The sequence below is a fragment of the Mustela erminea genome, chromosome 15 (genome assembly GCF_009829155.1).
Source record: "Mustela erminea isolate mMusErm1 chromosome 15, mMusErm1.Pri, whole genome shotgun sequence".
In the NCBI taxonomy this organism is placed as follows: domain Eukaryota; kingdom Metazoa; phylum Chordata; class Mammalia; order Carnivora; family Mustelidae; genus Mustela; species Mustela erminea.
The window spans coordinates 72,205,709-72,221,984 of NC_045628.1; positions in this window are offsets into that span (position 1 = coordinate 72,205,709).

Genomic DNA, 16,276 nt, shown 5'->3' on the forward strand with positions numbered 1-16,276 from the left:
TCAGTTCTGCTCCGTGTTCTATTTAGGCTGTTTTAAAATTTTCATTGCTTTTTATTGGTTTCTAACTAGAATATAAGCCATTTAAGAGGTATTAATTTAATTTAAAATAAGCTAATGTGATAATATTTTATGCATCATAAACTTTTCCACAAACCCCAACAGACATTTTCCTTGTAACCCACACAACCTCTGACTTAGCTGCCATCTCTGAGCCCCTCTTCCCTCTCTGGCCAGCCTGCTACTACATGCGTGGTTAGATTGGCCCTTCTCTCTGCTTCTTTCCTGCTTCATTATATCTTTACTAAGAGCCATCATGGAGGGGAAAGTTGAGTACTCTGGGTACAGGCATAGAAAAATCTTCCCAAAGCTTATTAGTAGCACATTGATCTGTCATTAGTGAGGTGCATTCAAAATGCAACTTTATATTATTGTTTTGCCTCCTACTCTACCTTATGACATAGACAATGGGGAGAGAACAGCCCTTGCCTCTGGATGAAAATGAGGACAAGCAATGGCATTTGTGACCATTGCTAAACACACGAAACCCCATGGTTACTTTAAGTCATACATCTCACATTCCAATCTAGAATGCTTGGTCCAATGTATCAATTACCACTTCAGTCACCTCCCACCCCCTGCCCACTCAGTGAAGGCTGGTCACAGGTGGGGGCCCAGGTTTAAGGAGGGCTTGTGCTCAGTTTTTTCTTTCCTTCCCACTGCCTCCACTGCCTGTGAACTGTTTCTGATGACTCCATGGTGAGTCCTGAAGGGGAAGGTAAGGAGCACAGAGAGAGATAAGGGAAAGAGGGCTCTTATGACACGTGGCAGGCATGGTCTCCAGGCTTGGTAGAGGCTTCTAGCAGATTCCTTCCTTCATGGGAACTTGAGTGGGTTTGTCAGTCTCCCCTGCTGAGCTTCCCTACCTCAGGGCACTTCTCCTTCATCCACTCATGCTGGAATCCTCTCCTCCACATTGGCTCTTGAAAACCCCCACAATTCTCACTGCTGAGCAGTCCTGACCCCAGCAGGCCACTTTCCCAGACAAGATCGCCTTTTTAATTTTTTTTGTAATGCTATGTTAGTCACCATACAGTACATCATTAGTTTTTGAGGTAGTGTTCCATGATTCATTGTTTGTGTATCACACCCAGTGCTCCATGCAATCCATGCCCTCCTTGGTACCTATCACTGAGCAAACCCACCCCAAACCCCTCCCCTCTGAAACCCTCAGTTTGTTTCCCGGAGTCCTTAGTCCCTCATGGTTCATCTCCCACTCTGATTTCCCCCCTTCTTTTTCCCATCCTTCTCCTAATGTCCTCCATGCTATTCCTTATGTTCCACAAATAAGGGAAACCATATATAATTGTCTTTCTCATCCAGACTTATTTCACTCAGCATAATCTCCTCCAGTTCCATACATGTTGATGCAAATGGTGGGTATTCATCCTTTCTGATGGCCAAGTAATAGTCCATTGTATATATGGACCACATATTTTTTTTTAATTTTTTATAAACATATATTTTTATCCCAAGGGGTACAGGTCTGTGAATCACCAGGTTTACACACTTCACAGCACTCACCAAAGCACATACCCACCCCAATGTCCATAACCCCACCCCCCTTCTCCCAACCCCCCTCCCCCCAGCAACCCTCAGTTTGATTTGTGAGATTAAGAGTCACTTATGGTTTGTCTCCCTCCCAATCCCATCTTGTTTCATTTATTCTTCTCCTACCCCCTTAACCCCCCATGTTGCATCTCCACTTCCTCATATCAGGGAGATCATATGATAGTTGTCTTTCTCCGATTGATTTATTTCGCTAAGCATGATACCCTCTAGTTCCATTCACATCGTCACAAATGGCAAGATTTCATTTCTTTTGATGGCTGCATAGTATTCCATTGTGTATATATACCACCTCTTCTTTATCTGATATGTCATTTGCATCTATTGATGGACATCTAGGTTCTTGCCCTCCTTGGTACCTATCACTGGGCAAACCCACCCCAAACCCCTCCCCTCTGAAACAATAGTTTGGCTATTGTGGACATTGCTGCTATAAACATTTGGGTGCACGTGCCCCTTCGGAGCACCACGTTTGTATCTTTAGGATATATACCCAGTAGTGCAATCGCGAGGTCATAGGGTAACTCTATTTTCAGTTTTTTGAGGAACCTCCACTCTGTTTTCCGGAGTGGTTGCACCAGCTTGCATTCCCACCAACAATGTAGGAGAGTTCCCCATTCTCTGCATCCTCACCAGCATCTGTCATTTCCTGACTTGTTAATTTTAGCCATTCTGACTGGTGTGAGGTGATATCTCATTGTGGTTTTGATTTGTATTTCCCTGATGCTGAGTGATATGGAGCACTTTTTCATGTTCCTGTTGGCCATCTGGATGTCTTCTTTGCAGAAATGTCTGTTCATGTCTTCTGCCCATTTCTTGACTGGATTATTTGTTCTTTGGGTGTTGAGTTTGCTAAGTTCTTTATAGATTTTGGACACTAGCCCTTTATCTGATATGTCATTTGCAAATATCTTCTCCCATTCTGTCAGTTGTCTTTTGGTTTTCTTAACTGTTTCCTTTGCTGTGCAAAAGCTTTTGATCTTGATAAAAATCCCAATAGTTCATTTTTGCCCTTGCTTCCCATGCCTTTGGTGATGTTCCTAAGAAGATGTTGCTGCGGCTGAGGTCAAAGAGGTTGCTGTCTGTGTTCTTCTCAAGGATTTTGATGGATTCCTTTCTCACATTGAGGTCATTCATCCATTTTGAGTCTATTTTCGTGTGTGGTGTAAGGAAATTGTACCACATCTTCTTTATCCATTTGTCTGTTGAAGGACATGTCGGCTCCTTCCACAGTCTGGCTATCATGGACATTGCTGCTATGAATATTGGGATGCATGTGGCCCTTCTTTTCACTACATCTGTATGGACAAGATCTTTTTTTAAATGACCCTAAATCATGTCCTTACCCAGGCCCCACATCCGGTAACTAGGATTGTGGGCTGTGGAACAGCGAGACCATGCGGGGTACAGCTTCCCTCCCACTACTTGGGTCTCCAGGCCAACGCCAGCTCTGCTGGCCTAGCACACCCAGTACTACTTGTGTTTTTGGGGGAGGGGGAATGGGTGATCATGAGACAGCTTCTCTCCCAAGAAATCCCCTTTCCCTCTCAACTTCAGCTACTTTGTATCTCTTCCCTTGTGTTTAAGGTCCCTTATAGTTTTTCTAACCCATGCTCAAACTGCACACTCCCACTTACAGGAATACCGTGTTTGGGTGGTCTTTCATTCAGTCTTCTACTGGTTGTGGCTTCACATCCCTGAGCACTAAACAGCTCTGTCCCATTCACTGCTGTCTAAACACATCAATCGGCAAAGGAAGCTCTGTATTTGAAATACTCGTCTGCCAAAAACCAAACCTCCTCAAATGCAAACTGTTTTTCTTTTAAATTATTTGGTTTCTGTGTTTGAATGGTCTCGCTTTAGGTTTTTTAGCAGCAGGAAAAATTGTAAACTGGAGGCAGGGAAAGGGGAAATGCAAAGCTTTATAAGCAAAGACAAATTAATGGTCTCTGTTGTACTTGTCTTTTGGATTAGATTACTGTAATTGCAAGCACGATTTCTCCTTCATAAGGTCTGCAGACAAATTAATCAAAGTGTCAATGACATGTGAGCTGAGGGTAACAGTGAGGTACAAAACAGAAAGCCAAGGGGAAGAAAGCTGACACTGGCATGGGAGGGAGCCCGGGGTCAGGGGTCAGAAAGGTCAACATTTCCAAAAGCTATAGGGAAGCTCACAGGAAAAATGGAGCTAGGGATCAGGGACCAGGCAAGGAAGGAGGAGCCAGAAACTAAAAGAGGCAAATACACCTGTTGCTAACTCACTCATTATGGCAGATGAAATTCTCCAGAGCACCACACCAATATATATATCCCTTTCCCCTGCTTGCCCTAAAATTGACATGGGGGTCTATCTTGTGGGCAAATAACCACCAAGTGTGAATATAGAATAAACACATTTTCAGAAATGCAAGTACTCACAAGTTTATTTTCCATAACTGTTTCTTAAGTATTGGCAGATGAGTTCTGGCAAAATAAGGAAATAATCTAAGAAGAAGACATGAGAGCTAGGAAACAGATTTCGCCCAAGAGAAGGAAAAGTCATAGAATGAGTACCACACGGAAGGACACAACCTTGGAGAGAGAGCACAGGAGAGTGGAATTGGGTGGCATTTAAGAGATATATTATCCTGAGAGTTTGGGACATTTTGTTGTAATCTTTTCCATAACCGCTCATTTTTCCAATCATATTTATAAATTACCTGATAAAAATTAAAATGATCTTAATACAAAATAATATTGGCCTCATTGAGTCAGAAACGTTGGTTCAGATGCAACCACCAAGTCAGCTGAGAGAGTTTGTGTTTGCGGACTGTGCTAATGGTACCTGCCCTACAGGTTAGGGTTGGACCAATTAGATTGACAATGTTATGATCCAACTTGGTTATTAAGATAGCAATAACCTTGTTGATTAGGAGATAGGCTTTAAAATGAAAATTAAATCTATATTTTAAGCTTCGTTTAGCATATATATTGAGGTCATTATGGCAAAGACAATTTTTATGGTATGGTCTGGTTATGGTACAAAGAGCTTTGAACCAGGAGGCTGCCTGGGTTCTAATCCAAGCTCTACCAACTCACTGTGTAACCTTGAAAAGTGCATGACTTCTCTGTTCTCTAGTTTCAACACTTATAAAATGGGAATCCTTTTATTCGTACTATACATGTGTATTGACTGCCAGCAAGGAGACGTTGTTTTAGACCCTGGAGATGAGACAGAGTACTGGGCCACATTCAAATGGAGGAGGAGAGACAACAAAATAAAAAAAGGTACTATATAATATTGTGTATCAGAAAGTAATGAGTTCTGTGGAGAACAACAAAGCATAAAAGGGTCATAAGGAATGCTAGGGTGGGAGATGCAATTGTATATAAGGAATTCAGGGAAGGCCTCACTGAGTCAGAAACATTGGACACTTGAAGGAGATGAGGACAAGACATACCAATATCTGAAAGAAGAATATTCCAGGCAGAGGAAATGCTACATACAAACAGTATAATACGGACCCTTGTCTGACATGACAAGGACTGTGAGGAAGCCCCTGGGGCTGAAGCAGAGTGTGTGAGAACAGAGGGAGATGAAGGCAGAGAGGGAATGGGGGGCCCATCACAGGGCTCTGCACATGGGCCATGATAAGGACTTTGGCTTTTACTCCAAAGATGATGCATTAGAGATCATAAGCAAAAAAAGAAATATGATCTCACTTCCATTTTAAAAAAGATAACCCTGGCTACTGTGTAGAGAAGAGACTCCAGGGGACAAGAGAAGTAGAGAGACCAGGGAAAGAGCTTCCACAAGAATCCAGGTGTTATGTGTTGAATTGTGTCCCAATATGCTGAACTCATTATCTTCAGTACCTCAGAATGTGAATGTATTTGGACATAGGGTCCTTACAGATACTTAAATTACGGTGAGGTTATTAGGGTGGTCCTTGATCCAATAGGATGTGCACCTTAATAAATGGGAAATTAGTGGGCATGGAGACGCACATGGAGAAGATGGCCATCCACAAGCCAAAGTGTAAAGCCTAGGACACACCTTTCCTTCACAGCTTTTGGAAGGAAGCAAAGCTGCTGGGACTAGACTTGTAGCCTTCAGAAGCGTGACAGTAAATTTCTGGGGTTTAATCTGCAGTCCTAGCACACTAATACCCTGAGATACAAGAGTAATTGTGGCAGTGGAAGTATGTATTTTACATCAACAGGACTTGCTAGCAGATTGGAAGGGATGCAAGAGAGAATCAGAGTCAAAGATGACTTTAGGGCTGGGGCCTTGAATAACAGGAAGGATAAAATCGGTACCAACAGCAGGAGAGCTGAGGCTGGAGCAGTCTTAGAGGTGGATATGGTGGGAAGATGAGGAATTCAGTTTGGGATATGCTATCAGGGACCCAGTTAGGGACTACGAGGACACAATGATTGTGAGAATCAAATGAATTCAATACATATTTATTGGGTCTTTAGTGTGTGTAAAGCACTGAAGCATTTTTAAGCAAGGAGATATTTTAAAATTTAAAGAGTTCCTGTTTTATGGAAGCTTTACAAAAATTACATGGATAAGATGTTCAATCTTCAAAAGGTGAAAACATCAAGTATCAGAGAAGTAGCGCAGGCTATGCGTGGTTTGTCTATAAAGTAATCAGCATAATTGAAATTGTTAATTTCCTGCATAGATAATTTCGTAGTTGTACTTTGCATAGTGATGATGACACATCATCACAATTAATAGTCTTGACTATTCATTTGGATTTGTATGCTCTAGTGTGTCTGGTTTTAGTCAGTCTTATTACTGTAAGGATATATGAAAGCTTTTGTGGGCTCAGAATCAGAAAGAGCTAAGTTCAAATGCTGTTTCTGACACTAGGTGTTTAAACACAGTGAGTTACTCTGAGTCTTGGTTCCTTTATCTCTAAGATGGGGGTAACAAGACCTCATAGAATTGTTCTGAGGGATAAATTAGGTGCCACATAGATACACGTGCTTTCTCTAGTGATCAGTTTACAGCAAGCACCCAAGAAAGCTGTTGTTGGTTTCGGCCATGTTACAGGTGTTCAGGGTGAGGTGAACAATCACTGCAGGGTCAGGAAAGATACAGTGGGGCAGATGGCCCTGAGGCTGGGACCTAAAGCAGGAGAGAGATTTACATAGAGGGCATAGACCAAAGTTTCTCAAAATTTTTCAAAAATATTTTACTTACTTATTTGACAGAAAGAGGGAGAGAGATCACAAGTAGGCAGAGAGGCAGGTAGAGAAAGAGAGGGAATCAGGCTCCCTGCTGAGCAGAGAGCCCGATGTGGGACTCGATCCCAAGACCCTGAGATCATGACCTGAGCTGAAGGCAGAGGCTTAACCCACTGAACCAGCCAGGCACCCAAGCTTCTCAGATTTTAATATGGCTTCCAATCACCCTGGGCTGTCAGGTTGAGTCAGGAGGTCTGGAGGGGGGCCTGGGTGATGCCCCATCTGTGCTACAGTGAAGCCACACTTTGACTAGAAGGGGCACAGATCACAAGCAAGTAGAATGAGATGATCCAAGCACAAGAATGCTGACATGCAGGGAGTTAGGGGGACAGGTGTTCCTACGCAGTTTAGCTGGAGGAGTTAACATTAGAAAATGGCAGGGGGATGGGAAAGGCAGGATGAGGCCACATCCTGGCAGGCTACGAAGGGCTGACTGAGCTGACACTTTATTGTACAGGACGGGTCAATAACATGGTGAAGACAACACAGAGATACTCACCCTGGTATTTACCTGTACCACACATCGGAGCAGAGAGGGGCCAGAAACAAGGAGACACTTTACTGAAGACTGCTCCAGTCAGGGTCCTTTCATCTGGGAGAAGCTAAAATCCCTTCAAACCAATCTGAGCAATAGGAAATGGTGAGAGGGTTCTGGTAAGACCATAGAGCTCAAAAGGTGCAAGAACCGATTTATTCTGGAGACCAGTCTCTCTCTCATCCACATCTCTCTGAGGGTTTCACTTCCTCTTGCATGTGGCCCAGAGTGGCCCAGGGGTTTTGTATTTACTATCCACAGATCACTGAAAACTGGGTCTTTTAATTCAGATTCCAAGAGGAAAACTCAGATGGGTGTGGCTTAAGTTCTGAGACAGATTACACAGTGCATAGGTCACTTGTGAATCAGCTACCCCTTCATGGTCATGTAGTCAGAGGAAAAAAAATCTCATGCGACTCAGTAGGCGTTGTAGGCCAGGGCAGTGTCCTTAAAAAAGGCTGTGGGCAGGAACCCCGAAATATGTATATCTAATGGAGAAAAGATGTTCAAGCTTAATCTATTTTAAAAAACAAAAAACAAAACAAAACAAAAAAACAACACTCTCCTTTTGACTTACCATCCGAACATCCCCAAATCAGTCTCCACTGTCACCATTTCCCAACTTCCCATCTGCTCAACCCAGTCCGGCTTCACCCTTACAGGATCCTGACACCTACCCTATGAAAAGGCACTTGTGACATTCCAAGTTACCAAACCCAAAAACACTAACCAGTGTCTCTGTAGCTCTGATTCTGCCTTATGCTAATGCAGAGAACCCTGTTTCTTCACAGTATATCCAAACAAGCCCAACTGCAGCAATGAACTACAAATTTTAATGAGGCAGTAATAAGGTGAGATCACGTGGTGAACATAATTTGATAAATTTCTCCTTCACACATTTTCTGTTTCTCAGTTTGTTCCTCTCTACACTCACCAAGGATAGCTCTGGATAGCTCTTCTTTTAAAGTTTGGGGCCGACTGACTCCCAGTCTGGAGGCTCAGTGGCCTCCAAATTTGTGTGGATATCTCACAGGAGGGATTTCTCACCCCATACCTTAACCACGAGAGAAAATACCACATCTTGGTTCTTTCCAGCACCTTCCACCAGGTGTTTGTTCTCCTGGAGAGGGGCTCTGGTTCATGAACAGGGTGTCAGCTCAGGCTCTGGAACTGGGATCTGTGAGCAGGCTCATTGCCCTAACGCTCATTTTGGCTTTCCAGGCACATATCACCCAGATTAATACAACAGTCTCCTTAATTAGCCTTCCTTTCTCAGTCCTCTTCTCTTAGTCTATCCTCATTGTCTTAGCCAGAGGATTGTCTTTAAATGGAAGTCAGAGTATAAGACTCCTCTGTTCAAAACCTCAAATGGCTTCCCATCACACTCAAGAATAAAAGATATGGTCCTTACATCAGCCTACAAGACCTACAGCTGTGCTCCCTACATTTCTGACTTCACCTAGCACAGGGCTCTCCCTTCTTCACTCCATTCTAGCCCCACTGGTCACTTAGAAAATGGTACCAACAGCCAATACTTTTTGAACACTTATCACGTGCCAGGTTCTTTTTCACATTCCTTTAATCCATTGAAATGGAGAACTTGAGAGGTTATACAACTCGCTCAAGGTTGCACATCTAACATGCAGTACAAGTGGGAAAAAACCCGATCCGGCTCTGGTTGTGAAGTTTGCATTCTCAACCATAAGATTTATGTAAATTGCCTTTGACTCATGGTATTTTTATCAATTACTTCCTAGATATTCACCCTTGACCTGAGAGTATTTTTTTTTAAAGTCCAAGTAATTAGATATTTCTTTAGTTTTAATTAATCTTTAATTTTGGAATTTAAGATTCTTTGTGGCATGATAGCCAATTTCTGTAAATGATCCGGGGTTGTTTGAAAAAGTATGTTCTATGTCAAGGACAAAGGATCTAACGTGTGTGTATCTACTAGATCTTATTTTGATCCCTGATATACTTTTACCTCTAACTATTTGCAGGCTAGTTTTCATGTCCTCAATCTCATCACTTCTCTGGGCTCTTTTTCTGAGTTCTTGCATTTCATTGAGTGTGTGGAAAATGTCTGACATCTGCTTTCCTGGGATATTCTTTTTTTTTTTTCCTGGGATATTCTTTTAACAGATATTCTTCACTGCCTTTTGCTTATTCTGTTCCTTTTGCAGGAGGGTGGCTATGGCAGTAGGAAGGGTACAGTTGGGTTGTGGGGACTATCCCGTTCTGCTGGTTCCTTTCCACCCATTCATTAGTCATCTTCTAATGAGGGCAATTCTACCCAGGACCTCTATTTATAATATCCAGGACATGGTAAGTAAAATTGGTTATCCAAAGCAGTTAACAGCTTTCATTTGGGTGGGGGGGGGAGGGAGCACATCCACACTCAGTTTTTGCGTCAACTCCTGCAGAGCAAGAGGTCAGAATGGCTCCACAGTAAAGCCTTTGTCATAGACTTTCTGGAGATCCAGCTGGTGTTTCTCTCAGCTGAATTCAGTCACCAACTGCAAGGGGGTTGTGCGGCTGTGCTTCCCCCTGGCCATTTCTCACTTTCAGATCAATTCTCTCTCCATTTGGAGGTTGAAATGCAGAAAGGGTTGTGATACCATGAAATTTCTCATTTCCAGCACTTGTCATGGGTCTAACCAAGCCCCATGATCATTTTGCCACTCCTACTAGAGGGTCTTTAAGTGGACTTTACAGAGAGGGGACTATTTTAGAGAATTCTTTCTTGAAGGCTTCTTTCATGATGCTGTTGGAATTTACCATTAGTCCAAAAACATTTGACAGATATTCTTCATAATCTGTGGTATAGATTTATGGCTGTTTCTTTACCTAAGAAATTTTCTATTTACTTCAATCCTTTTGTTTTCAGCAGTTGCCGTGGCATAGAAAGAATTGAGTCTCCTGGTTTTAAAAGGTAGGATAAATAAGATTCCATGTAGGTCATACCCTAGCTATTCAGAAAAGCAATGGCATTTCTACAGTGTAATCAAGTTGGACCACTTAACGGGTAAGCTAAAGTTTAATAGGTCATAAACCGAAGGTAAAGCAAGAAGGGACAGGGCTTGGTGTCAGGTTCAGGTTTGGATAGGATTACAGACCAAGACATAATAAATAGGAATCAAAACAAGATCAGTGGTGTGGAGAAATTGGAACCCTTGTGTACTGTTGGTGGGAATGTAAACTGGCACAGCCACTGTGGAAAACAAAATGAAGGTTCCTCAAAAATCTTAAAATAGCATCACCCTGATCCAGCAATTCCACTCCTAGATAAATACTAACGAGAATTGAAAGTAGAGTCTCAAATAGATATTTGCGACACCCTTGTTCACAGCAGCATTATTCACAATAGTTAAAATTTAAAAGCAACCCAAGTGTCCACTGACAGACGGGCAAGCAAAATGTGGGACATATGTACATACAGACAGTGGAATATCATTCAACCTTAAGAAAGAAAAAAAGGAAATCTGACACATGCTACAACATGGATAAATCTTGAGGACATTATGCTAAGTAAAATAAATCAGTCACAAAAAAACAAATATTGTAGGATCCCACTTCTATGTGGTACTTAGGGTAGTCAAATCATACAGAAAAGGGAGAACAGCAGTTGCCCAGGGTGTGAGGAAGGGTGAATGAGGAAGTATTATTTCATGGGTAGAGCTTCACTTTTGCAAGATTTATGGAGATATATGGTGGTGATGGTCGTGCACTATGAATATATTTAATACCACTGAACTATGCACTTAAAAATGGTTAAGATGGCAAATTTCATGATGTGTCTTTCAGCAGAATAAAAAAACAAAACAAAACAAAACAAAAAACCCTGAAAAAAGCCACAACAGGATTGTGGAAAAGATGAACTATAATTTGGGCTATAAGCAGAGGTCAGGGATTTAAGAAACCCATCGAAGATGGATACTATTAAGAGGATGGCAACACAGGTTGGATATTCCCTACCTCTGTCCTAAAGCAGTAAACATGGAATATATGTACCCTAACACACACACACACACACACACACACACACACACACACACACACAATTAACTCTCAGTTGCCTGTGTATTTTGCTTTTTCAGTTATACATATTTTAAAAACCAACTATTACTCTCCCTTGTCCCAAAATGGGTAATTATCCCAATAATGGAATTCTTGCTGAGGGCTTTATCATTTACAGATTTTTTTTTTCACACTGCATTTATTTGAGTTGTACTTTGAGATTTTTTTTAAAGCCACTTACTCCCACTTTACAGATGCGGGAACTGCAGCACAGTCATGTACAATGACTTGCCTAAGATCGCCAATCTAATACATCTACAGAGCCAGCAGCATGAACTCTGCTTTACACCTGGACTTAACACAGGAATGAATGGATCTACATTTACACAGAGTTTCAATAAATGTCTTTTCCATATCTGTAGTAATGGCAGTCAAATGCATGCACTCAATAATTTCTTGAGTGTGCCAGATCTAAGCTTGCCACATGAATTGAGGTATAGTCAAAAGTACCCTTGAAAATCCCTCACATCTCCCATGGTTTTATATACTTAGCACAAAGTAGTGCATACTAAAATTTGTGAATCAATGTCTTAAACCTATGAAAAATACAAAGGGATGTATTTAGATGTCAGAATATTCAAACAACTCTGCCTTTAAGGTAACTATGAAAACGCTGGTGAATGGAGAATCTTTTTGCAAGATTTACTTCATTGTTTAAGTATTTGCCTTTTATATCTTATTCAATCTTATTATATCATATGTTGTGGGGATTAAAGGAGATAATGGAATCATATCTTTTAAAGGGAATAGGTTCTAAAATCAGTATAAGTTAAATATATTTATGACATGGCTCTACTTAACTGTTAGGGTCATATATGTATACATTTTTTCAATCAGTGAATACTAAGAGTACCATTTATACTGTGCAGAAGTCAGTAAAACTTTTTTGTCTTTGGAAAGAGGGAAAAATGTTAACAATTCTCACATTAACTTACAATGCTGATTCAGAAGTGGGTGAAGGAAGAAAAACCACCAGTAAAAATGACATTCAAAAAGGTAGGAAGAGGGGCGCCTGGGTGGCTCAGTGGGTTGAGCCGCTGCCTTCGGCTCGGGTCATGATCTCAGGGTCCTGGGATCGAGCTCTGCATCGGACTCTCTGCTCAGCGGGGAGCCTGCTTCCTCCTCTCTCGCTGCCTGCCTCTCTGCCTGCTTGTGATCTATCTCTGTCAAATAAATAAATAAAATCTTTAAAAAAAAAAAAAAAGTAGGAAGAAAACCCTCCTCTAACTCTGTCGAAAACCAAAATGGTATGTAGAAATTATGAAAAAGAGAACCGAAAAGAATATGTTTGGATTTGGTCATTGATGATCTCCAGTAACCATTTCATAAAATGAGTTGCTATGAATTGTGCTGGATAGTAGAAGCTCTGAAAAACTAAAGTGATGGCAACTTATAGGATGCCACAGTAGCACAAACATGCTAAAGATAACTAGATTTTTTGTCCTTTTGTTTTTTAAGCAGCTCAAGAAGGCTCAGAGATGATGGATTAAGCACAAGCTTAGGAAACTTTAGTCTCCCAAACAAAAAGAAAGAAAAATGAGAAGGAAGACAACCCAAATGCCAAAGTCAAGGTATTCTACTGGATCCAGACATTGGATTATTAACAGTTATTTTATTGAGTATTAGCAATTATTTTATTAAATTATTTTATGAAAGCAAGTAATATAAGAACACACACACACACACACACTGCAGATAAATCTACAGTATGACAAGAAAAAGAAATATAGAAATTTTGAAAGACTTGAGAAAGAAAAGACAAATCTTTAGGAAGAACCATAGCCCAAGACACATATTGGAAATACGTACTGCAAGGAAAAAGCTGAGATGTGGAAGACAACTTGAAAAGCTCTAGAAATGTAAAAAGAACTCCAGAAATAGAATAGAGAAAATGGAGGAAATAAAGAAATAATAAAGAGAGCTATATGTTTTTTCAAAATCAGGCATAAAACAAAATGTTGCAGGGAAGTTGGATAAAAGAGGTATCGAATACTATCAAAAAGTATAGCAAGATTAAAATCAAACAGAATTCAAGCAAAGCATTAAAGGGGGAAAATGTATTTTATACTGCTGAAATGGTACAATCCATCAAGGATATGTATCAGTCACAGACCCTCTATCATAACTTTGATATATATAAAGTAAAAGCTGATACAACGAAAAATGACATATTCACATTTATGGGGGATAACAGAACTATCTTTTAAACCAACAGGTTTGCCAGACAAGAAAAATAATATATAAAAATTTAAATAATCCAACAAATAAGCTCAATCTAAAACACACATTCATTTATAGAATTTAGTACCTAACATACTGTGGGCAAACCTTCTTTTCAGACATGTATGGAAACGCACAAGCAAAAATTTCCCAATACAGAGCAAGATGCAAAATCACGCAAGTATCATTCTTGGCCCATATTTAAATTGAATATTTAAAAAAGATAACAAAATAAAAACACTCCCTCACTTTCAAACCTATCTGTTCAGAATTTTTTAAAAGTCCTCTGGGAGAAAATAAAAAACCACTAGCTTAAGCATCAAAACTAAAATTATAAACTATTTAGAAAGGAGTAATAAGGGAAACACTACAAAAAAGCAAAACAGAAATCCCTTGAAATGTAATCAAGCAGTACTTAGAATGTCTATATTAGAAAACAAAAGAGACTAAAGGTACATGAACCAAGAATACAACTCAAGAGATGAAAAGAAGAACTAAAATAAATTCAAGTACAGTTGAAAGAAGAAATGAAGATTGTCGTAGAAATTACAAAAATAACAAACAACAACAAAAAACAATCAATAAAACCAAAAGCTGGAACACTGAAAAGAAATAAAATGGAAAAAAAAAAACCAGTATAATGATAGATTAAAAATTAAAAAAATAAAACCAAAAGCTGGTTCTTAGAAAACTTCAGTGAAATCCAGTGACAGAGGAAAAACAAGAGATGCCAAAGACTTTTGAGTCAAGAAAAAAAAAAAAAATACATAGAGCTGCTGAAGAGATGTATAAAATAAAATAACCCATTACAAACTTTTACCAAGAAATTTTAAAATCCATTCACAATTACCAAAGAAAATATGGGTTACCACAACTTCACTTTAAGAAAAAGTGAAAAACTTGTATTAAACAACCATAAAAGAGGCTAAAAAGATAAGAAGAGCTTCAGCTTCTAAAAAAAGCTTTGGCTTAGGCCTCAAAGGACTCATGGTAAAGGAGTAAAGGTAGATGAAACTAGTGTTTTATCCACCAGCAACAAACAATTAGAAAGAGCAATTTTAAGGAAAGATACAATTTGCATGACTGTTACGTACCACTTTACTGATATAGAAGACAGACAACCACCACCTGACTCTATTCATGGGTGGGAAGATTCAGTATCAACAGGATGGTCATTCTCTCCAAAATAAACTTTAAAAAAAAAATTAAATGCAATTTGAAAAATCCTAAGAACTTCTCCCAGAATTTACCAAACTAATTTTAAAATTCATGAGGACATGTGAAAAGACAAAAGTGAAGACAATTTTGAGGAGTAATAATATTCTACAAAACTAGAATATGAAAATACACTGGTTGTTGGAGTATATAAATACACTAATGGAACACAAAAGGGAGCCTAGAAACATTATAAATACAGTTTTTAATACACTGTCACTTGGTATATGACAGATATGGCATTTAAATAAAAGTAGAAAGAATCAACTACTAAGTAATAATGTTGAGGTGAATGGCTATGCATTTGTAAAAAAATAAGACCCCTAACTCACAGCATACACAAAGTTAAAATGAAAAGCAAACAAAAGTCTAAAAATGAAAAGCAAACAAAATCTCTTATGCATCCTTGGTGGGAATATAAAGTAATACAACTACTTTGGAATGCGGTTTGGCAATATATAAAAGTAGCATATCCATATTCATTAAATTCAGCATTTCCATTCAGAATGGTTGTTTTATGAAGGAAGGATGCTTGTTCACTTTGGTAACAGTTTGTAATAGTGAAAGTGCAAAATATCTGATTACCAACAAGATAAATGATTAACTGTTTTATAATGGATTAACTGTGCTCTATTCAAACAACAGAATGCTTTACAAAAGCAATTAAGAGGAATTAACTACAGGATTTAATCAAATCTTAGATGACATCAATTTTAAGGTACACCATTATTTTGTCATTAAGAAACAAATGCTGCCAATTTTAAGACATTACTGATTTAAGCAGCATACCAACTTCAGGGACTATATTGTGAAAAAATGGAAAGATTAACAGGTATTGACATGGCTATATCTCAAAGACGCAGTACTGGGTGAAAAATAGCAGGTTTTAAGATTATAGATACAATGGGCTTTTTTCCATAATATTTAAAAACATAAAATAATCCCATGTAGTTTTTTTTAAATACACGTGTAAAATGAGGATGAAAACACTCAGGGAAAGACCCACATTATTATCAGCATAGTTATCTGTTAGTAAAAAAGGCAAAAGAGGTTATAAGCCTTAGCCACACCTTTTAATATCTTATTTCTTATTAAAAACAAAGGAAGGATGCAGCTTTTGCATAGCACATATAGTAAAAATGAGCATATCTTCCCCATGAAGGGGGCAAATGTAAATTCAAACACTCCATAGCATCTGTGACATAATTATGGAATGTTTATTCTTAAAACGCAATAAAGAAGCATTGCAACATTGATTGTTAAACATTCCTGAGAGATTTTGCTGCTCACTCACAGGGAGAGGAGAAAACATGTGTATATATTGGAGGTGGAGGGAGTGTTAGAAGTGAGAAAAATATAGTAAAG